The sequence below is a fragment of the Diceros bicornis genome, chromosome 35 (genome assembly GCF_020826845.1).
Source record: "Diceros bicornis minor isolate mBicDic1 chromosome 35, mDicBic1.mat.cur, whole genome shotgun sequence".
Classification (NCBI taxonomy): domain Eukaryota; kingdom Metazoa; phylum Chordata; class Mammalia; order Perissodactyla; family Rhinocerotidae; genus Diceros; species Diceros bicornis.
In genome coordinates this window covers 33332201-33352052 of record NC_080774.1, presented here as the reverse complement: position 1 = coordinate 33352052, position 19852 = coordinate 33332201, and the positions used below count along the sequence as shown (strand labels likewise).

General features: G+C 38.8%; 1 long non-coding RNA gene across 1 annotated transcript; it reads right to left on the bottom strand.

Annotated features, from left to right (window-relative positions):
- Window positions 1-11265: 11265 nt before the first annotated feature.
- Window positions 11266-13191, bottom strand: LOC131398558 (uncharacterized). Its single transcript, XR_009216919.1, has 2 exons — window positions 13062-13191; window positions 11266-11765 (listed from the first exon to the last, which is right to left on the bottom strand). It is a non-coding gene; the product is annotated as an uncharacterized LOC131398558 (long non-coding RNA).
- Between the last annotated feature and the right edge of the window lie 6661 nt (window positions 13192-19852).

Here is a 19852-nt window from a genome sequence, read left to right as displayed (position 1 = left end):
AGATTCCTGTGAATCTTTTTCTCCCCTCCTGGCTCTCTACATAGTTGGCATTGTCTCCATGGAGGAGCCCAGCTTGTTACAATGGAATTTTTGAAGTCTATAGGAGCTGGCTGAAGGATGAGACTGGCTAGAAAGGACACCAACAAGCAGTGTGTTCCTAAAGTTGGTGGCAGAAACATTAAGAAGAAGAAAACCTTTGCATTTATCTTCTTTTGTCTTTATCTTCTCGCTCTTTGTTTTCCTTTACTTATATGGTACAAACCCTGTCCACCCCCCATGGCGGTTTTTTTTTCCCTCAAATCCCCAGTACTTAGCTGTATATCTTGGTTGTGGTTCAACCCCTGGTGGTTCTTTTTCCTAGAGTCCCCTTGCATTTTATACATATCTCTTTAGTTCAAATTATTTCTGTAATGTAATTTATCTGTTTATACATATCTGTCTTCCTTGCAGACCCCCAACATTTCAAGACCTTTGGGCACATAGTATATACTTAAGTATTTGAGTGAATCAATGAAGATCTTTTGTGGAATAAGATCTAAATAAATAAAATACCTACCCAGCACACGAATGCAAGCATTTGAGAGAGAGTTTTGTGTCTGCTGAAGCAGGCTGTGGACAAGTTTAGGGGCTCAATGCCAAGGTTACTCAATAGATTTAGATAAAATGAAAGAGATAATTAACTTCAGTTTTAAAATTCATGGAGAACAGGAGCAGGATATCTAGGTGTGACTCAGGACTTGATCATTCTTGTTGCATCTTTGAAAAATCCAGTGCTTTATCTTTCTATGAACATGTGACTGGCCAAGAGAGTGAACAGAGGACTGGCTTTTAGAAAGGCTATTTTGTCACAGGAAATCCTGGAGGAAAATATATGGAAGGAGAGCTGGTAGAAACATGGCAGAAACTTTTTGTGTAGAAACCCTAAAAATTGTGTTTACATGCTGGCTGAAAGAATTGTAATCCAACTTTTCTCCAATATAGATTTGAGCAGCTTTTAAATATCTAGGTATACAAAAGGATTACAATGGAAAATAGATCAAACCTAAAGGAATTTAGGATGGAACAATGAAATGAAGCTGAAATAAGCCAGTGCACTGAAATGTGTTTCAGAAGGACCTGCAGTTTTTTTTTTTTAATGTTTTAATTTTTTTTGTGTGTGTGTGTGTGAGGAAGATCAACCCTGAGCTAAAATCCATACCTCTCCTCCTTTTTTTGCTGAGGAAGACTGGCCCTGAGCTAACATCCGTCACCAATCCTCTTCCTTTTTTTCCGCCAAAGCCTCAGCAGATAGTTGTATGTCATAGTTGCACATCTTTCTAGTTGCTTTATGTGGGATGCAGCCTCAGCTTGGCCAGAGAAGCAGTTCGTCGGTGCGTGCCTGGGATCCGAACCCAGGCTGACAGTAGCAGAGCTTGGGCACTTAACCACTAAGCCATGGGGCTGGCCCGAGGACCTGCAGTTTTTAAAAGTAGTTGGAAATGTATCCCTCAGGTTTAAAGTAGAAAGGGAAATGGGAACAATTCTCTATCATCTCATGTCCATGAGATTAAAAGCAACAGTCTCTCAGAGAAGCAAAACTTTTCTGGCCTCTAATGTCCCAAAAAAGTGTTTTGAATGGTGCCTAATGAAAGAGATTCTGTGTGACGTAATGCAAATACAGTGTCATCAGCTCATTTTCAAGTTTAGTTCAAACACTTTAGGACACGTTCGGTTGAGGCAATGCAGAATTCTATAAGGGGCCAAGGAAGAGGCTGACAGCATTCCCTCTCTCAGCTTCTCACTTGAAGGGAGAAAATGTTCTTGAACAGAATGACCATGTCTCCTAAAGATAATGCTCCATCTTCAATTTTTCTTTTTGTAAACTCAGCCCACATTTCCCCTTACATATGCAAGCTAAAGCCTGAGTGTAGACATCCTTTGTTGGCAATGAGGAGCAGATCCATGCTATTAAATGATCAAATAGGCAGAACATACGGTTGGGCCCTTTCAGGAAAATTACAGGTTCAACCCCACCTTCATTGGTGGAGGACATGGTATACCAGAATTAAAATATCTACCATTTATTATGTAGTTAATCATAAATCATGTTATTTAAATGAAATTTAATGAATTCTTCTTCTATTAAGTTGACTAGACTTTAGTCAACCTGATGTATAATTTCATATAGGTGCATTTTTACTTAAAATGTAAAACTCTTTAGAGACAGCTTCATTCAGTTTTAGAGGTGTATTTTGTATATTTTGGTGTGATTTTATTTATTTTCCTTCATAGCAGAGAGGCACATCCTAGTCTTTTTCTTGCTGCCCTCTCTCTACAAGATAAAACTCATCCAAGTTTATTTTGTTTTTTAAGGCATAGGCTTACTTTGTGATGATACAGAGATCATTTCTGAAACATATTTAGAACTGTGGGGAGCCCAGAATTTTAGATTATGCTCAGAATTTTGTGATGTAACTTCAAAAAAAATGGAACATTTAAAGTTTTGCCAGGAAAGTTTTCTCCTACTTTGCTTCACAGTAATTAAAAAAAAAAAAACTGTTTAGTTTCTTAATTCTTCAGAAGGGTGAGTGAAGGATTTGGCAGGTTTAAATGTACCCTTGAGAGAGCTCTCTCTGAGTTACTCTTTCAAAGCAACCATCCCAGTTGATGAATATTTAATGGGGACTCTGTCAGTCCCAGAGATGAGAGAGGCAGTTCCTAAAGCTCCAGCAGGTACTGGGAGAGGAGAGCACTGATAAGCAGTGCCATCAGAGCTTGGATGAAGCGTGGTCATTCTCAAGATGTTGGAACTGAGTGGAGTTCTCAAATGCAGCCCAGGGACTCTAGACCTGAGCCCTGTTCAGAAGCCAGTTGAGTTGTCATTTTCTCTGAGCATGGTGTTGTCGGGGAAGAGGGAGGAGCCCCCTCTTCCCTTTTCCTTAAGGTTCTTCTGGCTGGCCAAATAATTAAAAGACAGGTTAGCAGGAGAAAATAATACCAAGTATAATAACATGTATACATGGGAGAAACCAGGGAAACTGAGTTTCTCAACACAATGGCAGCGATTCTCATCTTAAATACCATCTTCAGCTAAAGACAAAGGAGGATGTTGGTGTAGGTAGTGTTTTCGGATTTCAGAGGGGAAGAATGCAATTCACAAGGAAAGGGCAATGTAAATATTTGTCAGAAAATTCTTTACAGGGCTGCCTATAGAGAATGTGGTTAGAGAGACAGAAATCACAGTAATCAAGAGTATATAAGGCCGGCCCCGTGGCTTAGCGGTTAAGTGCATGCACTTCGCTACTGGCGGCCCAGGTTCAGAACCCAGGTGCGCACCGATGCACCGCTTGTCCAGCCATGCTGTGGCCGCGTCCCACATACAGCAACTAGAAGGATGTGCAACTATGACATATAACTATCTACTGAGGCTTTGGGGAAAAAAAGGAGGAAGATTGACAATAGATGTTAGCTCAGAGCCGGTCTTCCTCAGCAAAAAGAGGAGGATTAACATGGATGTTAGCTCAGGGCTGATCTTCCTCACACACACAAAAAAAGTATGTACATTTAAGACCTCTCCTTCTGTACTGATAAGAGTTTCCAGAGACAAGGCCATACCCCCCCTTCCCAGTACATGGAGGGAGATACCTTTACAAATGTAAATATTTGGTAAACAGAACATTGAAAAGAATGGCCTTATTGAGGACCCTGCCAGGCTGTCCATACCCAGAGTTAAATTCCCTTAGGCAGTTAGTGGGGAAGGTCAAATGTCCGCCAGAGAAAATAATCAAAGTAACGTGATATATTTCAGGGTGGTCAATTTTGATTTCCCACAATGTGTTCTCTCTGCTCGTGCCCCTTTTTGCCATTTCTCATGCTTCCCCTAACTCTTTCTCTTTCCTACACCTTCTTTCTTCTTTTTTCTCTCTTTCTTACTTTTACTCTATATTATATTCCTTCTCCTTATCATTTTTTTCTTCTTCTCTCATTGTTCTCATTCATTTTCTTTTTATTTTGTAGTACAGTTACTCTGTACATCACTTTCATCTTAAAATCTTGACCCTCTACAACTCCTATACTTCAGCTAGCTATTTTGAAGAGAGTATATTGATAAATTTCTCTTAGATGTTATAACATGCTGATTCAGGGAAATAAAAACTATCACGAAAGGGATGGGGATGGAGAATGAATTCAGTTCAGGTAGTCATGAAATAAGACAGAGGGAAACTGAGAGCTTAGGTGTGGGTGTTCAAAATATTTCCTGATACATCTTTGTAGTTCATTGGTGTGGTAAACTGCACACAGTCTTATTTACTGTTGGAGCCCAGAAGTTTGCTCCTCTGGGCAAGTCAGCATGTCTTGGCCTATAGAAAAGACTCTAGGAAACACTGCCTGCATTTCTAATGTAAAGAGCTGTTCGTGTTCCACCAGGAGACCCTTTGGGCTCTTCCCTGCACTCTCTGAATAGAAACAGAGGAAGAGAAGCTTTTCTCAATCTGCACAAAGCCGGGACCCTATCTTGAGTTTGAGAGGATTTGCATGTGACTGAAAACACAAGTGTTCCAGAGTTTGGATTTGCTTTAATAGGATCTATTGGCTGGCTTTGATGTTAAAGGTCTTTATTCAAAATTGACTACCTCTAGTGCTAAGTTCAGAGTGGAGATTTGTCAGTATAAGAGAGAAGAATCCCTTTTTGATTAACTCAGTGAAATATAGTATTTGGGAAAATGGTTATATTTGAAGGCCACTTGTTAATATTCTGTTGCCACAGTGACATCTGTTGGTAAGTGACTACTTCATGTTATTCTTAATCATTTCTGTTTGAAAGACACACCTTGAGCTTGATAAATAAATGGCAAGCAATAGGATATATTGGAGTATATGAGGAAGCCATTTGGGGTAAAGCTAATTCGGCCTGAATTTGTTTTTCCAAAAAGGCCTGTGGCCTGCATTGTGTAACTGCTTTGCCATGTCCCAAAGAGAAGAGTAAATGCCTTTAAGATAAGGATGCATCTTCCCCGCCACTGGCATTGCCTTAAGGATAAGCATTTCTCCCTAATCTAGGATTTGATTGCTGCAGTCATCCTGTGACCACCCAGCTCCAGACAACAGACCTGACACCAGCCAAGCCCATCGAGACAGCAGACCTGCTCCCCGCTGTGTCCATCTATATCTATTCTGGCAGGGCAACCTGGCAGGGCGGATCTTCTTATAGTAAAAGAGACATTGCAATCATATGTGATACTTTCTCTTTGACAGTATGTAACTGCTCTGTACACCCCACTTCTTTGTTGCCCTTCCTTCCTTAGAGAAGGAAGGCCCCGGGCCACGGTCCTCAAAAGTTGGCTCATAATAAACTCACCCCAATTTTGATTTATAGTTTGATTATGGATTATTTACATCGACAAGCTGACATGCAGGAAGTAGTAAAGGCACAGTGGTATCTGTGTTGCCAGATATAAAATCTTTCCTCCCTCTTTCCCTTCCCAGGATGCCCACTCTTCATGGTTTCACCTACTTCCATGCTGTGCTCATTCTTCTGATTACTCCTTTCATTCCCTCCTACAATTACTCAACAAATATTTAAACACCTACTCTATGCCAGGCTTGGGATACACTAAGGAAAAAATTTTCTACAAAATCTCTGTCTTCACAGAGTTTGTTTTTGTTGGGTAAGAGAGATAATGGCTAAGTAGGCAGACAAGTGAATTACATAGTCTATCATGTGATGATCTGTTTCATGAAGAAGGTAAGTGACAGGCAATGGGGAGAGCTAGGGAATGAGTGGGTTGCTACTTTAGAGAGCCCAGGGAGGCTGGAGCAAGGCCCAGAGGGAAGAGACAGGGCAGGAGGACATGCAGATGTCCCAGGGCTGCAGAGATGCTGTGGAGGGACTGTGACTCGGATGTCAGTGGGCAGCAAGAAGCCAGTGTGGCTGGAGCACAGTGAGCAAGAGCAGAAATGCAGAGAAGGTTTGAGATGTCAGGGAGGGTGAGCAGATGAAAGAAGGCCCCTGGGCCCATCAAAATTGTGCTGTAAGTGAAATGAAAACTTTCAATGTCATTTAACTATACGTTATACAATTTAGGTAGTAAATACCTTTTGTTTTTCTATAGCCTTGTCACGTACATCAACTAAAATGTTGCTAAATTGGGAATGTCTAAATTATCCCCAGGAGTGACTGCTGTATCTTGTCAGGTGTCTGGTCTGCACAGCAGTCGGAGGTGGGAGTGACGTGACAGTCAGGAGATGAAGTCTAGTCTTCAGGTTGCCACCAACTGCTTGTGTTATGTCTCATCTGTAAAACGTGGAGGATGGAAAAGACGAGTGGTTTTCAGACTCCGATCCATGGAGCACTGGGGATTCCTGAAGGCTTTTTGTTTTTCTTCTTATGTTTGTAAACATCGCTGCAAGCTTCACGTAGAAGAAAGTGTCCCCTAGCTTTAAAAAGATTCCTAGACTTGGTTATCCCTCAGGTTTTCCAGTATGAAGAATTTGCAGTCTCACAGACTCCTAAAGGACAGACTAAAGGAGCACAATCCCTTTCTCCCGAATGTCTCTGGTGACAGTGCTCATCATCTCTCATTCAAACCAGAAGGTGATTTGTCAATAGTGAGATGTGGCATTTGAGACCCCATCCTTCAAGATGGCTGAGTTGTCATCTATCATTGTACAGACTTACGATAAGTGAATAATATAAAAAGTGAATGTCTCAGCAGGTACTTTCTGGCACAAAATAGAAACTAGGAATTGAGAAAAGTAATTATGATTGATGTCTGTCAATAAGGGCATAGGGCTATTCTAATTCCAAAAGTAATTAACGGCATGAGTGTTAGTCACTGTACATATTAAATATATTGAAAAGCAGTCATGTTCTCATAACACAGAAGTATAACTGGAAGATAAACTGGATGTTTTTGGTACTTATAGCTAAAGATATATTTTATTTAGTTCTATTTTCTGATTGAGAAAATGAGAAAATTTATTTTTTAGTATACTGACTATCTTCTTCCTTTCCAACATAGAATCTCAATCTGCTATTTTGGAAACTCCGAAAAAAATGTTCAGATGTTGTTCAACAAGTAAGAAGATCTTGTTAGGATGTGGAATCCTTTTCTCTCTTATTTGTCATAAAATTGTGACAAACTCTGATTTATCTTCCTGTCTGCCCAGCTGGCTAGGCCACCTTGTTTCTCTAAGCCTGCAGGGGAATCCAATCAGGTGGAAGGGGATGTTTTCTTCCACTTAGACTTTGCAGAGGAAATCAACCTTGAAGTGGAACTGAGCACATGCTTTTCAGAAGCTGCATCATTCTCTACCCAGCCAGAACATTGGACCTGACAACAACTGGATCCAGCAGAAAACTGGCCACTCTAGGAGATGTCATGTGGAAATGTGCTTGGTTGGACTAATAATGACAAGGATATGATTTTTAACAAAATCTCTCAGAGCTTTTCTAAAATCAAATAATATTCTTAAGTTGCTTTAGTAGATGAAACATTAGTTAGTGTCTTTTTAATTTTCACAGCTTTTTTTTCTGTTACTAAAGAAGCCACATTTTATGTCTTTTTTTCTTGTACCAAAATGGACTCACTATTAAAAAAAGGAAACCTGCAAGAAAGGAAACACTCATATGGGATAGAAATTGTGGATAGCAGTTGCTACTTTTTATATAAAACTATCTGTTTAATTTATTTATACTTTCTCCCAACTCGGCTTTTGAAAATAACTTAGTATTAGAAATTACCAGTAAGAAGAGGGTGTGCTCTCTTGAGTGTGGTCCAGTAGAAGTCAGGCGACTGAGACATGAGTTCTAGGCCCAGGTCTGTTTCTGGGTAGTGTGTGAAAATGTACTTAGGCTCTCTGGAATGTAGTATTCCTTTCTGTAAAATTAAAGAATTTGATGATTTTTGAAAACTTTTCCAAATATTAAATGACTTCTCTTTTAAAAAGAAGCAGACATATCCTCCTTAAACTTAAAAATTATCAAAAATGTTTTGTGACCTTTCACTTGTCAAGAACAACTGATGTCCCTTTAATTATATTTATTGAAAATAAAGATCATAAAAGTATAAATTTAGTAATCTAATAAATGAATTAGCATAAAAATGATCCAGGAAAAAATTTATGATCTATCAAGATACTACATTATGAAAGTATTACTGCTTATTACAGTATATAAAATTATGACACTAAAATAGCAGGTTTTTCCAGTTTGTAAGTTTATATTGTTACTCACATATCACTATTAACCCTATTATGTTTTACAAGTAATAAAATATCTTGAAAGGAAAAAACAATAAACCAGCAGCCCTGCATTTCACATGAAAGTTGTGCTCCCCTGGAGGGAAAATGAGGATACAACATTGGTCGAGTACTTCATTTTGTAATCCATTGGTGCCTCTCAAAACTATAGCTATTATTGTAAGAGTAAAGATACTCTTAAGAATAGTGCCACAAAACAGGTTTTCCCAGCTTCTTTTTGTCAAAGCTGAGACCTACATCAGGCTGGGGCACTTGAAGAGGCATGGTGGACTCAGCTGAGGGTTACTTAATTACTGTGAGATGATTAGCAAATAGCGAATAAGATGGAGAAAGATTAAAAAGAGGTAAAGGGAAACAAAGCTGGAAATAAGAATAATAGTGCCTTCAAAATATCCTCTCATTATTTTTATAGCTTTTTTTTTTTTTTTTGAGGCATGACTAGGATAGTATGTTAGATTTTTCTGAATCCTTATCTCCAGGGCATATATTACTGAGTTCTTCATTATATATGAAAATGCCAAAGAAAATCTGGACAAAAGTATTCTATATTATCAACAAGGACAAAACATGTACAACATGTTAATTTATTATTATTATATTATTTATTATATTTTATATAATTTATATATATAATTATATAATTTTATATTTATTATTATATATTAAGATTCCAGCTGTAATAGTCAAGATATATATTCACGTGTGTAAAATTGTGATGATTTTCTATTTTTCTCGGGCTATGAACCGTGGTAAAATATACAGTAATAAGCAGAAAACCTGATGAACTAGGTGATTTAAAACACCTGATATTACAGCTTGGCCATTCGAGGGTGAAATGGATGAATTTAAATTTCACACCTTCTCCTTTCTTTGTAGCCAGTGAAGTGTCTGGAAGACAGAAAACACATAAAACTAATTGAGAGTTAACAGTATTTGGAAGCAGTTGAGGTTAAGCACTCGACAATGATGTTCCTTACTTCTGGAGCTATTGACTCTTTGTTATGAGTTTATTGTATAGGCGGGTTCTCTTCTTAGATGATTTGTGTATGTGTCATAGAAGAGAGACAAAGAAGGAGAATTAACTGTCAATCTACTGTGCACCGGTTCCTTTATTGTATTATCTCATGCAATTCTTACAGTAATCTTTTAAAGTAACTATTATAATTCATATTTAACTGATAAAGAAAACCATGTTTACAAAATTGATCAAGGATAAGAGGGAAGATCTGAACATCAGTCTGTTGGGTTTTATGCCTCATATTCTCTCCACCGTGATAAAAATGGTACTTCAACATGGGTACTCACCGTCTGGCTATTTAATACCAGGTCCTGCCAACAGCATTGGATGAGATGAGATGAGAAGTTTATTTCCAAAGTTATTCTACTATATTTAAACTATATTATTTATGAGTCAGATGTCAAGACATGTTTTAGAGGCAGAGAGAGCAACTGATTAGTTCACCTACACATTTTTCAGGTTCATTATAACTTTCGTGTGCCACCTTGTGTCAACTTTACCAACTTTAGTGCTTCACTGTTCTTCTTTAAAAAACTCACAATTTCACTTTTCTTGTAAAGCACCTTGCTGTTTTCTTCTTAGTCACTAGATGGCAGTTCTGTATGTCTGTAAATTACCACTGCAGCAGGAAACGAGAGGTCTTAAGCCAGTTTACTCTGTACAAATGATGGCCATAGGAGGATTTCCGGTCCATCAAGGCTGCCTGTGTTTTTCCGTGGCCGTAACGGGGATGTCTAGGACAGCTTAGTCAGAGGCACGAAGCAGAGTCAGAAAGCATCCTCTAAGTTCTTCTTCAGATGTGCGTTCAGTCACCTGCCCTCTCACCTGAGTACAATGGAGTTTGTTGAATGTGTTCTGACTCTTACTCTCTCTGTAGTTAATAAGTCTGGGAGCTCCATACCCCTAGAAAAAACACATGACTCATAAAGAATTTTCTCAACTAAACGGAGTTGAGGGTTGTGGTGTTGCCGGAGAGTTTGATGCTTAAAGAAAATACAGCTGGTGCTCATGAGGAAGAAAGAGGGTCACCTACTCCTGGAGGGCTTTTATTGATGCTCCTATAGAATGAGCAAGTTTAAAATAAAACCACATTGCTTAAACCTCACTAACTGATTGTTTTATTTTCAAATAATGTGCTCTGAAAATCTGCTATGTCTAAAAAACTATTTCATAAAACTGACACAATTCTGTTTTTTATTCTCTGGTATTTGAAATACTATTAAAACTGTAACTCCTTTAACATTCTACAATATACAAACAGGCAAATATCAATTATATTCTCTAAAAATGTTTGCTCCCATGCTAAATATTAATATATGGTAGCAAAACTGGTTACCACCCAGTTTTTAACTAATTTTTTGCTTTTGAAATTACATATAAAATTTGTGTTTTGAAGTATTTTCCTAAAACTCAACATCTTTCTGACATAAGTGGACTAGTTGAGAGGTAACTAGAATGAAATTTGATCTTTAAAACTCTAGCTTTATGTAAGAATTGATAATATCAGGCAGTTGAAAGTTGAGTCTCTCCACATTATATTTATTAATTGTGAATAGCCACATCTATTACCAAGTGCTGAATAATAAAAAGAAATTAAACAATATCAGCACTCTTACCCCACATGTGGTACAGTTTATATGCAAATAAATTCTCAAAGGTCAGAGAAATGCTTATGATTTCAGATAACTGGTAATATACTTGCTCATTCCAGTTTTAACCTCATTTGAAATTGACTTAAAATTCTTCTCTTAGGATCCTGGTCTAATCAGTGCCCCCTGCTCCCCTCAATGCCTCATTTGATTGCAAAGTTATCTGAAGAATTTAATATTCTTTTCCATTTGTTCTCTTTAAAATATCTGTGATAGTGATTTTTATACAATGACCAGTTGGTACAATTTATATTAGTTTCAGAAACATCTTTATTTAGGAACAAATCAAGGAAATGTAGCCAGAAAAACCCAGGACCCTGTCACCGTAACCGAATCAATGAACGCAATGACCAGGGACCGAGGAAAAGAAAAGTGGTTTAATTTTGCCAGCAAAATGAGGCTGTAGTGGGCACATGCCCCAAAATCCACAGTCCTCCTGAGGCATTAGGAGTTGAGGCTTTTAAAGGAAAGTCTGTGGGAAATAATATATCCTTGGTGACTGATTATTTGTTGGAGGAGTGATCCCAGTCTTCTGGCGCCAAGCCGGCTGTCATCTCTATCTACAGCGGGAGATCTAGGGCTCCATCAACCAATCTTCTCTCATCACCAGAAATTTGGCCTTGGGGTGTGGACGGCAACTGCTGCCAATTAACGATTACAGTTTACAAGGTTTTAGGTGGGGGAGGGGAGCTGCGGCTTTGCAGTTCAGCGTCCTCCCATCAGCCTGCGTTTAGCTGAGTTAGGGGAGCTGCAGGTGTCCTCTGTTTGTCTGTCCCTGTGATGAATGGTGGATTCGGCGCCAGGAAGCGGGAGTTGGGGAGCTTCAGCTTCTTGATAATTTTGAGATCTCAGTCTCCCTGTAACAAACCACAAGAACTGGTAATTAGTCAGAGTTTCAGTTTGTAGACACCTGGGCTTTCAACAATTTATTACCTCCATTTGTCTTGTGGAATTCAGGAACACAAAGGGTAAAACAACCCATATCTACATGTGAATATAACTTAGAGAAGCAGAGAAGGGGGAATGAGTGCTTTTTGATTTAACCCCATATATGGTGGGTTCAATGCTGGGGAACAGATATCAGGGCTGGTATCAGAAACAGATGTGAGGAATGTGGGGTTGCCTAGCTGATGGTGCTTGAGGGATTCCTCATGGGAGTCTTGGCATAGAAAAGTTTAAAGAGTAAAGCATCATTGGTCAGATCAAAAGTGTGGGGTGAACATAATTCTGAAGGAATAATGATGGAGATATAAGAACAAGAAGCCACTTGAATTGCGTTGGAAGGTATTAGACACATCAAAGAGCTGGGAAAAAAACCTTGTTTAATGTAAGTTCTTTCTAAACTCTAAGGCAAAAAGTAATATGAATTTACATGGTAATTATAAGCCACAAAACAAAAATTCACAAGACAAGTAAAGAACTAAAGTAGAAACCAGAGTAAGAAAAATAGAGGTTAAAGGAGAGATGGAGAGAGATGGTTGGGGTCAGAAAACAGACAATCCTTGAAGTCTCCCTCAGACTCTGATCATTCTTAGTGCTCAGTAAACACTTTGAGCCCATGAGCCTGGGGAGGGGCAAAGTGAGAGGTGGTTGGGAGGGACCACAATGCAAGGATACCCTTGTGGAGGCACTGACATTGAAAATCAGTGACATTTTGCCAAGGTGTTTACCATAATATATTAAGGATTATTCTGGAAAGTTAAGGATTTTTCTGGAATGTACATTTTCATTTTATGGAAACTCCAACTAGCCTGGAGAACGATTTAGACATTTCAGCTTTAGAAATAAACAGAGGGGTCGGCTCGGTGGCACAGCAGTTAATTGCGCACACTCTGCTGTGGTAGCCCCGGGTTCACAGGTTCAGATCCCAGGCGCGCACCAATGCACCTCTTGTCAAGCCATGGTGTGGCGGAATCCCATATACAGTAGAAGAAGATGGGCACAGATGTTAGCCCAGGGCCAATATTGCTCAGCAAAAAGAGGAGGATTGACATCAGAAGTTAGCTCAAGGCTGACCTTCCTCCCCCCAAAAAAAAGGAAAGAAAGAAATAATGAGAATCTTTTCTGTCAGTTTTAAGAATGAAAACCAGTTAGCATCTGGAAAACAGTTGCAATTTGACATGAGAATGTGAAGAAAGAATTAGATGTCACACGTTGTTTTTGCTTTTCTCTGGGGCAGTAGGGCTTGCAGGGGGAATGAAGTTCCATCTTTGCTCTATTGAGTTTGAGAAGGTGTAAAATTCATTTGTGCTGGGCAACACTGTTGACCTGTGGAGAAAGACAAATGGTTCCAGCAGCTGATCTAAAGGAATAACTGAGCTCATAAAAGTTCTTAGCTTATAAAAGGTGCTTCTTCTTTATTGAACTTTACTGGACATCCATTGACCTATATGTGCAAGATATTTGTGGTAGGTATTGAAGAAAATACAAAGAATTATAAGGTTCCAAGCTCCTCCACATACATGAAACTGTTTGCAAGATGTAATTAGGTTCTGCCAAGGTATTTAGTGTATGTTGTATTACAGAACCTAAAAAAATTGGGAATGTTATTCAGAAAATGTAATTAAGGACAGCTCCTTAGGAGAGGTAGACTAGATCAAGTCCTCAAATGGATCACTTTTGGGCAGGTGGAGGGAAGAAAGAATGAGGATTTCAAATGGAAGAAGAGGGGAAAGGTACAGACGTAGAAAGGAACATGGCGTTTGGGCATGGGGGTGGGGAGGCCATGACAGGCACAGTCTTCCTGTGACTGAGAGGCAGCTCAGTTTCCTCCTCCAGGAGCCCAGCACTGCTTCCCACCTCCTGGCCTCCTCCACCTGCAGACCCCCGGCCTGAACCAAGGCCTATTTATCTGGATCGCTGCCCAGTCTCCCAACAGGTCCCTCTACTTCCAGTCTTAATTTCTTCTAATCTTTCCTCCACAATACCTCCAGAGTTACCTTCTAGAATCTAAATTTGCTTAAATCTGATATCTGCTTAGACTGCTACAATGACTGCTCAGAGCATCCGAGAGAACATTCAGACTCCTGAGCTGGACACGCAGGCTTTCTCTTGCTGTCCTCATCTTTAGCCTCATCACCCACTGTTTCCTACATGTTGGCTTTTTTCCAGCCTTAAAAATACCCCCATACTCTGAAATCCTTAGCATCCTTTATATCTGTCTTTTTATATGTGTTTCTTCTGTCTTCCTACCCTCTTTTTTGATCAACTTAATTCCTATTTCTCAATCTAAACTCATGTCAAATGTTCCTTCCTCTTGGACACTTTTCCTGGGAGGTCTCCATTTAGAGACCCCTTTTGATGTCGCCACTCGGGGACCTTGTACTTATCTACTTTTTCTTAACTGTTGTTTTTTTCATGTCTCATTGACAGTGAGCTCCTTAAAGCTGAGACTATCCTTCTTCTTCATAAATAAATGGCAAGCAATAGGATATATTGGAGCATATGAGGAAGCCATTTGGTGTAAAACTAATTAGGCTTGACCTTGTTTTTTTTTCCCCCCCAAAAGGGGCCTGTAGCCTCTGTTCATCCATTGTATATCAGCTTTAAGCAATTAACATGTCCCAAAGACAAAAACAATGACCTAAGGTGCTGATGTGATAAATGCAACTTCTCCCACATTGGCATTTCCTTAAGGATAAGCATTTCTCCCTAGGCTAGGATTTGATTGCTGTGCTCATCCTGTGACCACCCAACTCGAGACAACAGCCACATCCATGGAGACAGCAGACCTGATACCTACTGTGTCCATCAATCAACGTGCTGAAAGGTCAATGTCACGGCTATTATGAAAGGAACATTGCAATCACATGTGAAACATGCTCTTTGATGGTATATAACCACTCTGTACACCCCACTTCTTTGGAGTGCTCCATTTCTTAGTGAAAGGACTCTCCCCGGCTATATGGCCCTCAAATGTTGGCTCATCATAAACTCAACCCAATTTTGATTTATAGATTGGTCATGGATTATTTGTGTCAACATTCTATTTGTCCCTCCAGTATCTAAACACAGTACCTGACACCTTTGGGGCACTCAGAAAATGTTTGATGATTGAATATGTATGTGAGAGACCACACTGACTGGAGAAGAAGAGGCTTTTCGGGGCGTGCTAGAAAATTCGCTCACATTCCTACCACAGTGGTTGAGGCTGTGTGCTTTGGACCAGTTTGTCTGGGCACCAATCCCAGTTATTCCACTTTTAACTGGGGAACCTGTGCAAAGTATTTACTCTCTGAGATTTAGTTTTCTCATCTATAAAATGAGGCTACTGAGAACTCCTGTCTCATAGGGTTTCAGTGAGACTGAAATGCATTAACTTATGTAAAGTGCTTAGAAGAGCTCCTGGCGCATAGTAGGCACTAAAATGTTAGCTGTTATGTTATCATTATTGCTCTTATATATAAGCAATACTCTGGTTTTGAAAAGATGCTTTCATAGTATAGTTGATCCTCATTATTTGTGGATTCCGTGTTTGCACACTTGCACACTAGCTAAAATGTACTGACAGCCTCCAAATAAACACTCACAGGGCTTTCATGTCCATTTGCAGATATGCACAAAGTGGTGAAAAACTTGAGTCACTCGACATGCACGTTCCCAGCTGAGGGGAACAAGGTGACGCTCTGCCCTCTTGTTTCAGCCCATGCTGTAAACAAGTGTCCTTCTTGCAGTCTATTTAGTGCCTCATTTCTCATCTTTTTGTGCCTTGTGTTGGTGACTTTGCTGTTCAATATGTCCCCCATGTGTAGCGCTGCAATGCTGCCTGGTGTTCCTCAGGGCAAGAGATTGTGACATGCCTTTACAGAGAAAGTATGTGTGTTCGACAAGCTTCTTTCAGACATGAGGTACAGTGCTGTTGGTGTGAGTTCAATGTTAATATATCAACAATATATTTTAAATAAGGTGACTTTAAAGAGAAACACACAGAGAATAAGGCTACGTATTGATCAGTTGAAGAAAATGTGACTAAGGCTTGCAGCAACCTAACCCTGCATTTCTCGTAGGAGCAGTGGGTCATATTCACTGACTCAGTGTTCACAGTGACTTTATAGAATGTCACACTGTGCATAACAAGCATCATTGTGCATATCTTATGTAATCCTCACATACTCCTTTATAGTAGGCAGGGTAGGGAATAGGTTGTCCACATTCTACAGGCTATTCCAGACCTTATGAGCCAAGTAGAGAATTTAAAATGTCTTGTGCTCAGCATAAGAGCCATGAGATTTTGAGCAAGGAAGATCTATGATGAACTGATGTTTAAGGAAGAATTACCTAGCAAGAGAATGTAGTATCAAGAGGAAGAGGGAGAATTGAGCCAGAAAGGAGGACCAGTTGTTAAACTCTCCAAGTATTGCCAATGCTAGATGAGGAGATTCGGAGCTAAGGTGCTGATGTGATAAAAGAAAAGTAGCAGACAAATGATGAAATAATGGATTTGGTAACCATATATAGGGTGTAAGTTAGGCTGTGGTTCTCAAAGTGGGGTCCCTGGACCAGCAGCATCAGCATAACCTGGGAACCGGGTAGAAATGCAAATTCTCAGGTGCTGCTGCACACCTGCTGAACTGGAAACTCTGGGGTGGGGCCTGGCAATCTGGGTTTCAACAAGGCCTCCAGGTGCTTCTGCTGCCCATCAAGTTTAAGAGCCAATGAATTAGAAAAATGATTCAAACACGTCACCATGCCCAGGTAAGCGACAAGGCAGAGAGGTGGTATTTGTTTGGAAGATAAGATGCATTTTAAACTTTAAGAAAAAGTAGTTCAACGTCTGTTTCATCATAAGGATTCCAGCATTTAAGATCTTTTAGCTCTCTGCATTTAAGATCTTTTTTCCACAATATGTTTTCCTTTAGAGAGCCCCTGGTAAGTTATTTACCATTTACCACATGTTCTGAGAATCCCTTCTTTCTTGAAATACCCTTTCAGACGTGAAAATGTACTTTATTTTTGTACACAATCTCCTCTATTTAAAATTCGGATTTCTCTTCTTATAGGATCATGTACGGCACATGCAGCCTTACTGTAAATTTGGAATGTCATTGGTTTGTTCCAAAACCTTAGAATGTTTTAGAATTTAGAACAAGATGAAGAGAGAATTTATATGTTTCTCTGTAGGACTCATATTTTTCAGATGTCTAGAGGTATCCCAACTTGCCAGTAATGTGGCCTTAGATTTAGCAGAACTTGAAAATCCTAATATAGTAGGAAGTGAATTACTTCTTTTTTTTTTTAAGATTTTATTTATTTATTTTTTCCCCTCAAAGCCCCAGTAGATATTTGTATGTCATAGCTGCACATCCTTCTGGTTGCTGTATGTGGGACACAGCCTCAGCATGGCCAGAGAAGCGGTGCGTCAGTGCGCTCCCGGGATCCGAACCCTGGCCACCAGCAGCAGAGCGCGTGCACTTAACTGCTAAGCCACGGGGCCGGCCCAAAAGTGAATTACTTCTCTCGTATTAACATTTACAAAATAAATGATCACAATGTTAACTTACCAATAAGCACTTTCCATATTCCAGTCTCTGAAAGTATCTTGCTTACATAATAAACAAGATAAAGTTTCAAAGATGAGCCAAATAACTTTTCAGCAAAAGCTTGACTTGAGTCTATCTTGGCTTCCTTTTTGACAGTTTTAGCCTTAATGTTACAGTATTGTTTTCTTTTTCTAGGAATCAGATAACCTTGTATTTGGTGAATATTTTAATTTTTAATGGCCACTTGTATTTTGTGATACGCACGTGTTTAAACAATCTATAATAACCCACCATTACCACCCATATATAAGATTATACAGGAATGGAAGAATTTTGGCTGACACTGTATATAATTGTTCAGCCAAGGCAGATGGCAGACTCTACCACTTACAATGATTTAGGGGTTTGAAGCAGTATTTTTAAATACAAATAATCTCAAAATTGGTAATATACAAAATATAATACTGTGTTAACTAACCAAAAGAGTTAAATTTGTTACCTTTCCTCCATTTATAAGGATGCACCCATTATATAGATTCTGTACAAAATTGCAAAGATCACTTTTTTCCTTTTCAAAGTTTATTTATTTTAATTTTTAATAGTGAGAAGCTTAGTGTTGGGTAAACTGCTGCACAATTACTGGAAATGCTGAGAGTCTTTTTGAAAAGTGTAAAAGTCTAAAGACAATGAAAAGTACATTTCTCCAATGTCAAGTCCTTTGAGCCTCTGTCTAGTTGTACACTGAAGAGATGCAAGATTAAGTACCAGCACAGGACACAAGAGAACAGGCTCCCAACTTGAGTCCTTCCCACTGACCACAGTGTGCCTGGCAGACGCTTGGAGATTAAATCTGGTCTTTGTCCATGGGTGGGCCCTGAGAGGAGGATTTTGCTTAAATGACCAAAGAATAGACAACATTTTTTCTTGATAATAAGTAATACTTACCATATAAATTTCTTTATAAATCTCTGAATAAAATAAAAAAATATAACCCGTACAGAAATCAACTCTTACTGACAAGCCCCACAGCCTTCTCTAGAAAGCTCAACAGAAAATGTCACAGCTGACTGTGAATTGGTCTTCTCTGAAAGCCAGCCAGCCCTTCACTGATAGCTTTGGATGAGGAAGGCCAGATACAATTCTTTGAAGATGTTTAGCTGAATTCAGAACCAAAAATCCTACCTCCAGTTGGCTCCTCTGTGAGAATGGATGGCCGGCCTTATTTCACAGGCTGGGCAGATGAGGTTTCAGATGAGCTCTGTTCCCCAGGGATGGAAAAGCTGGATTGTGACATTGATTCAGAGCTGACATTTTGCAGATAAAGATAGGGTCATAGAGGGAAACAAATATTTCAGCAAATTGGATTTTTGTTCTCTACAGTGGGAGTAATTTAACAAGCAGATAGTCTCTCACTCCAACTTCTCTTCCCTCTTCTCGATCTGTAATATCGCTGTAAAAATTCTCTCTATAAAAATTTCAGTCTTTTTTCTTTGCAGTCTATTTATTATCATCTTTACGAATTCTTTGACTTCACCACCTTCTTGGCACCACAACGCTAGCCATTGAGATATTAGTATAGATTCGGTTTTGCAATTTCATCCTCTTATCTCTATTTCCTCTGCCATTTCTTGGCTTTAGTTCTTATTGTATTTTATGCTTGAAAACATTTGAAGCTTACAAAGTATATCAGTTCCTTATTTTCTCAACTTTTTATTATCTAAGTGCCCTCAACTATCACTTTTTTAAAAAAAGAAGTGAAATACATAACAGAACAATACACTGTAATAAACTGACCACTTGTAAAATTAAGTTCAACCTGAAATCCCTCCCCACTTAACAGAGACCATCTTTTATAATTCACCATGCTTTAGTTTGGGCAGGGTCAGTTTATCAATGATTTTTGGATGTTTTAGACCACATGAGAGAAATACAGTGTAAGGTAAAATTGTTAATCTTGCAGAAGTTGTAGAATTTCCTGATGGTTAGGGAAATCAATGGCGGAGAACCTGAATCATAGGAAAAGTAGTTAATTAATTAGCACCTGACAGAGTTTGTTAATTTGGTAAGGATGATGATAAGACATATATGTTGAAAAGATAACTTTGCATATCAGAGTATTGTCAGAGGCTACTGGGAAAATTCGTAATGTTCTCAAATACTACAAAAAATGACCATTTTTTGATAAAAGATGTCATACATGATGGTATCATATACTTCTGTCAGAAAATTTGTAATGAAGAAAATGAACACTTGAGTCATTTTAATTCTAACAATTTTTTCATGCCTATTATTAGGTTAAAAAAATTTTAAGTAGTAAAGTGGTAAGTAATGTACTTGCTTCATTTTTAATTTCTTTTAGGAAAACAACTTTTTCACATTTTTAAAAAATATTTGTATTTATTTTATGCTGAATTTATACCTGGGCACAAAGCCATTTTTTTAAATTAAATAACACCAATTCTTTT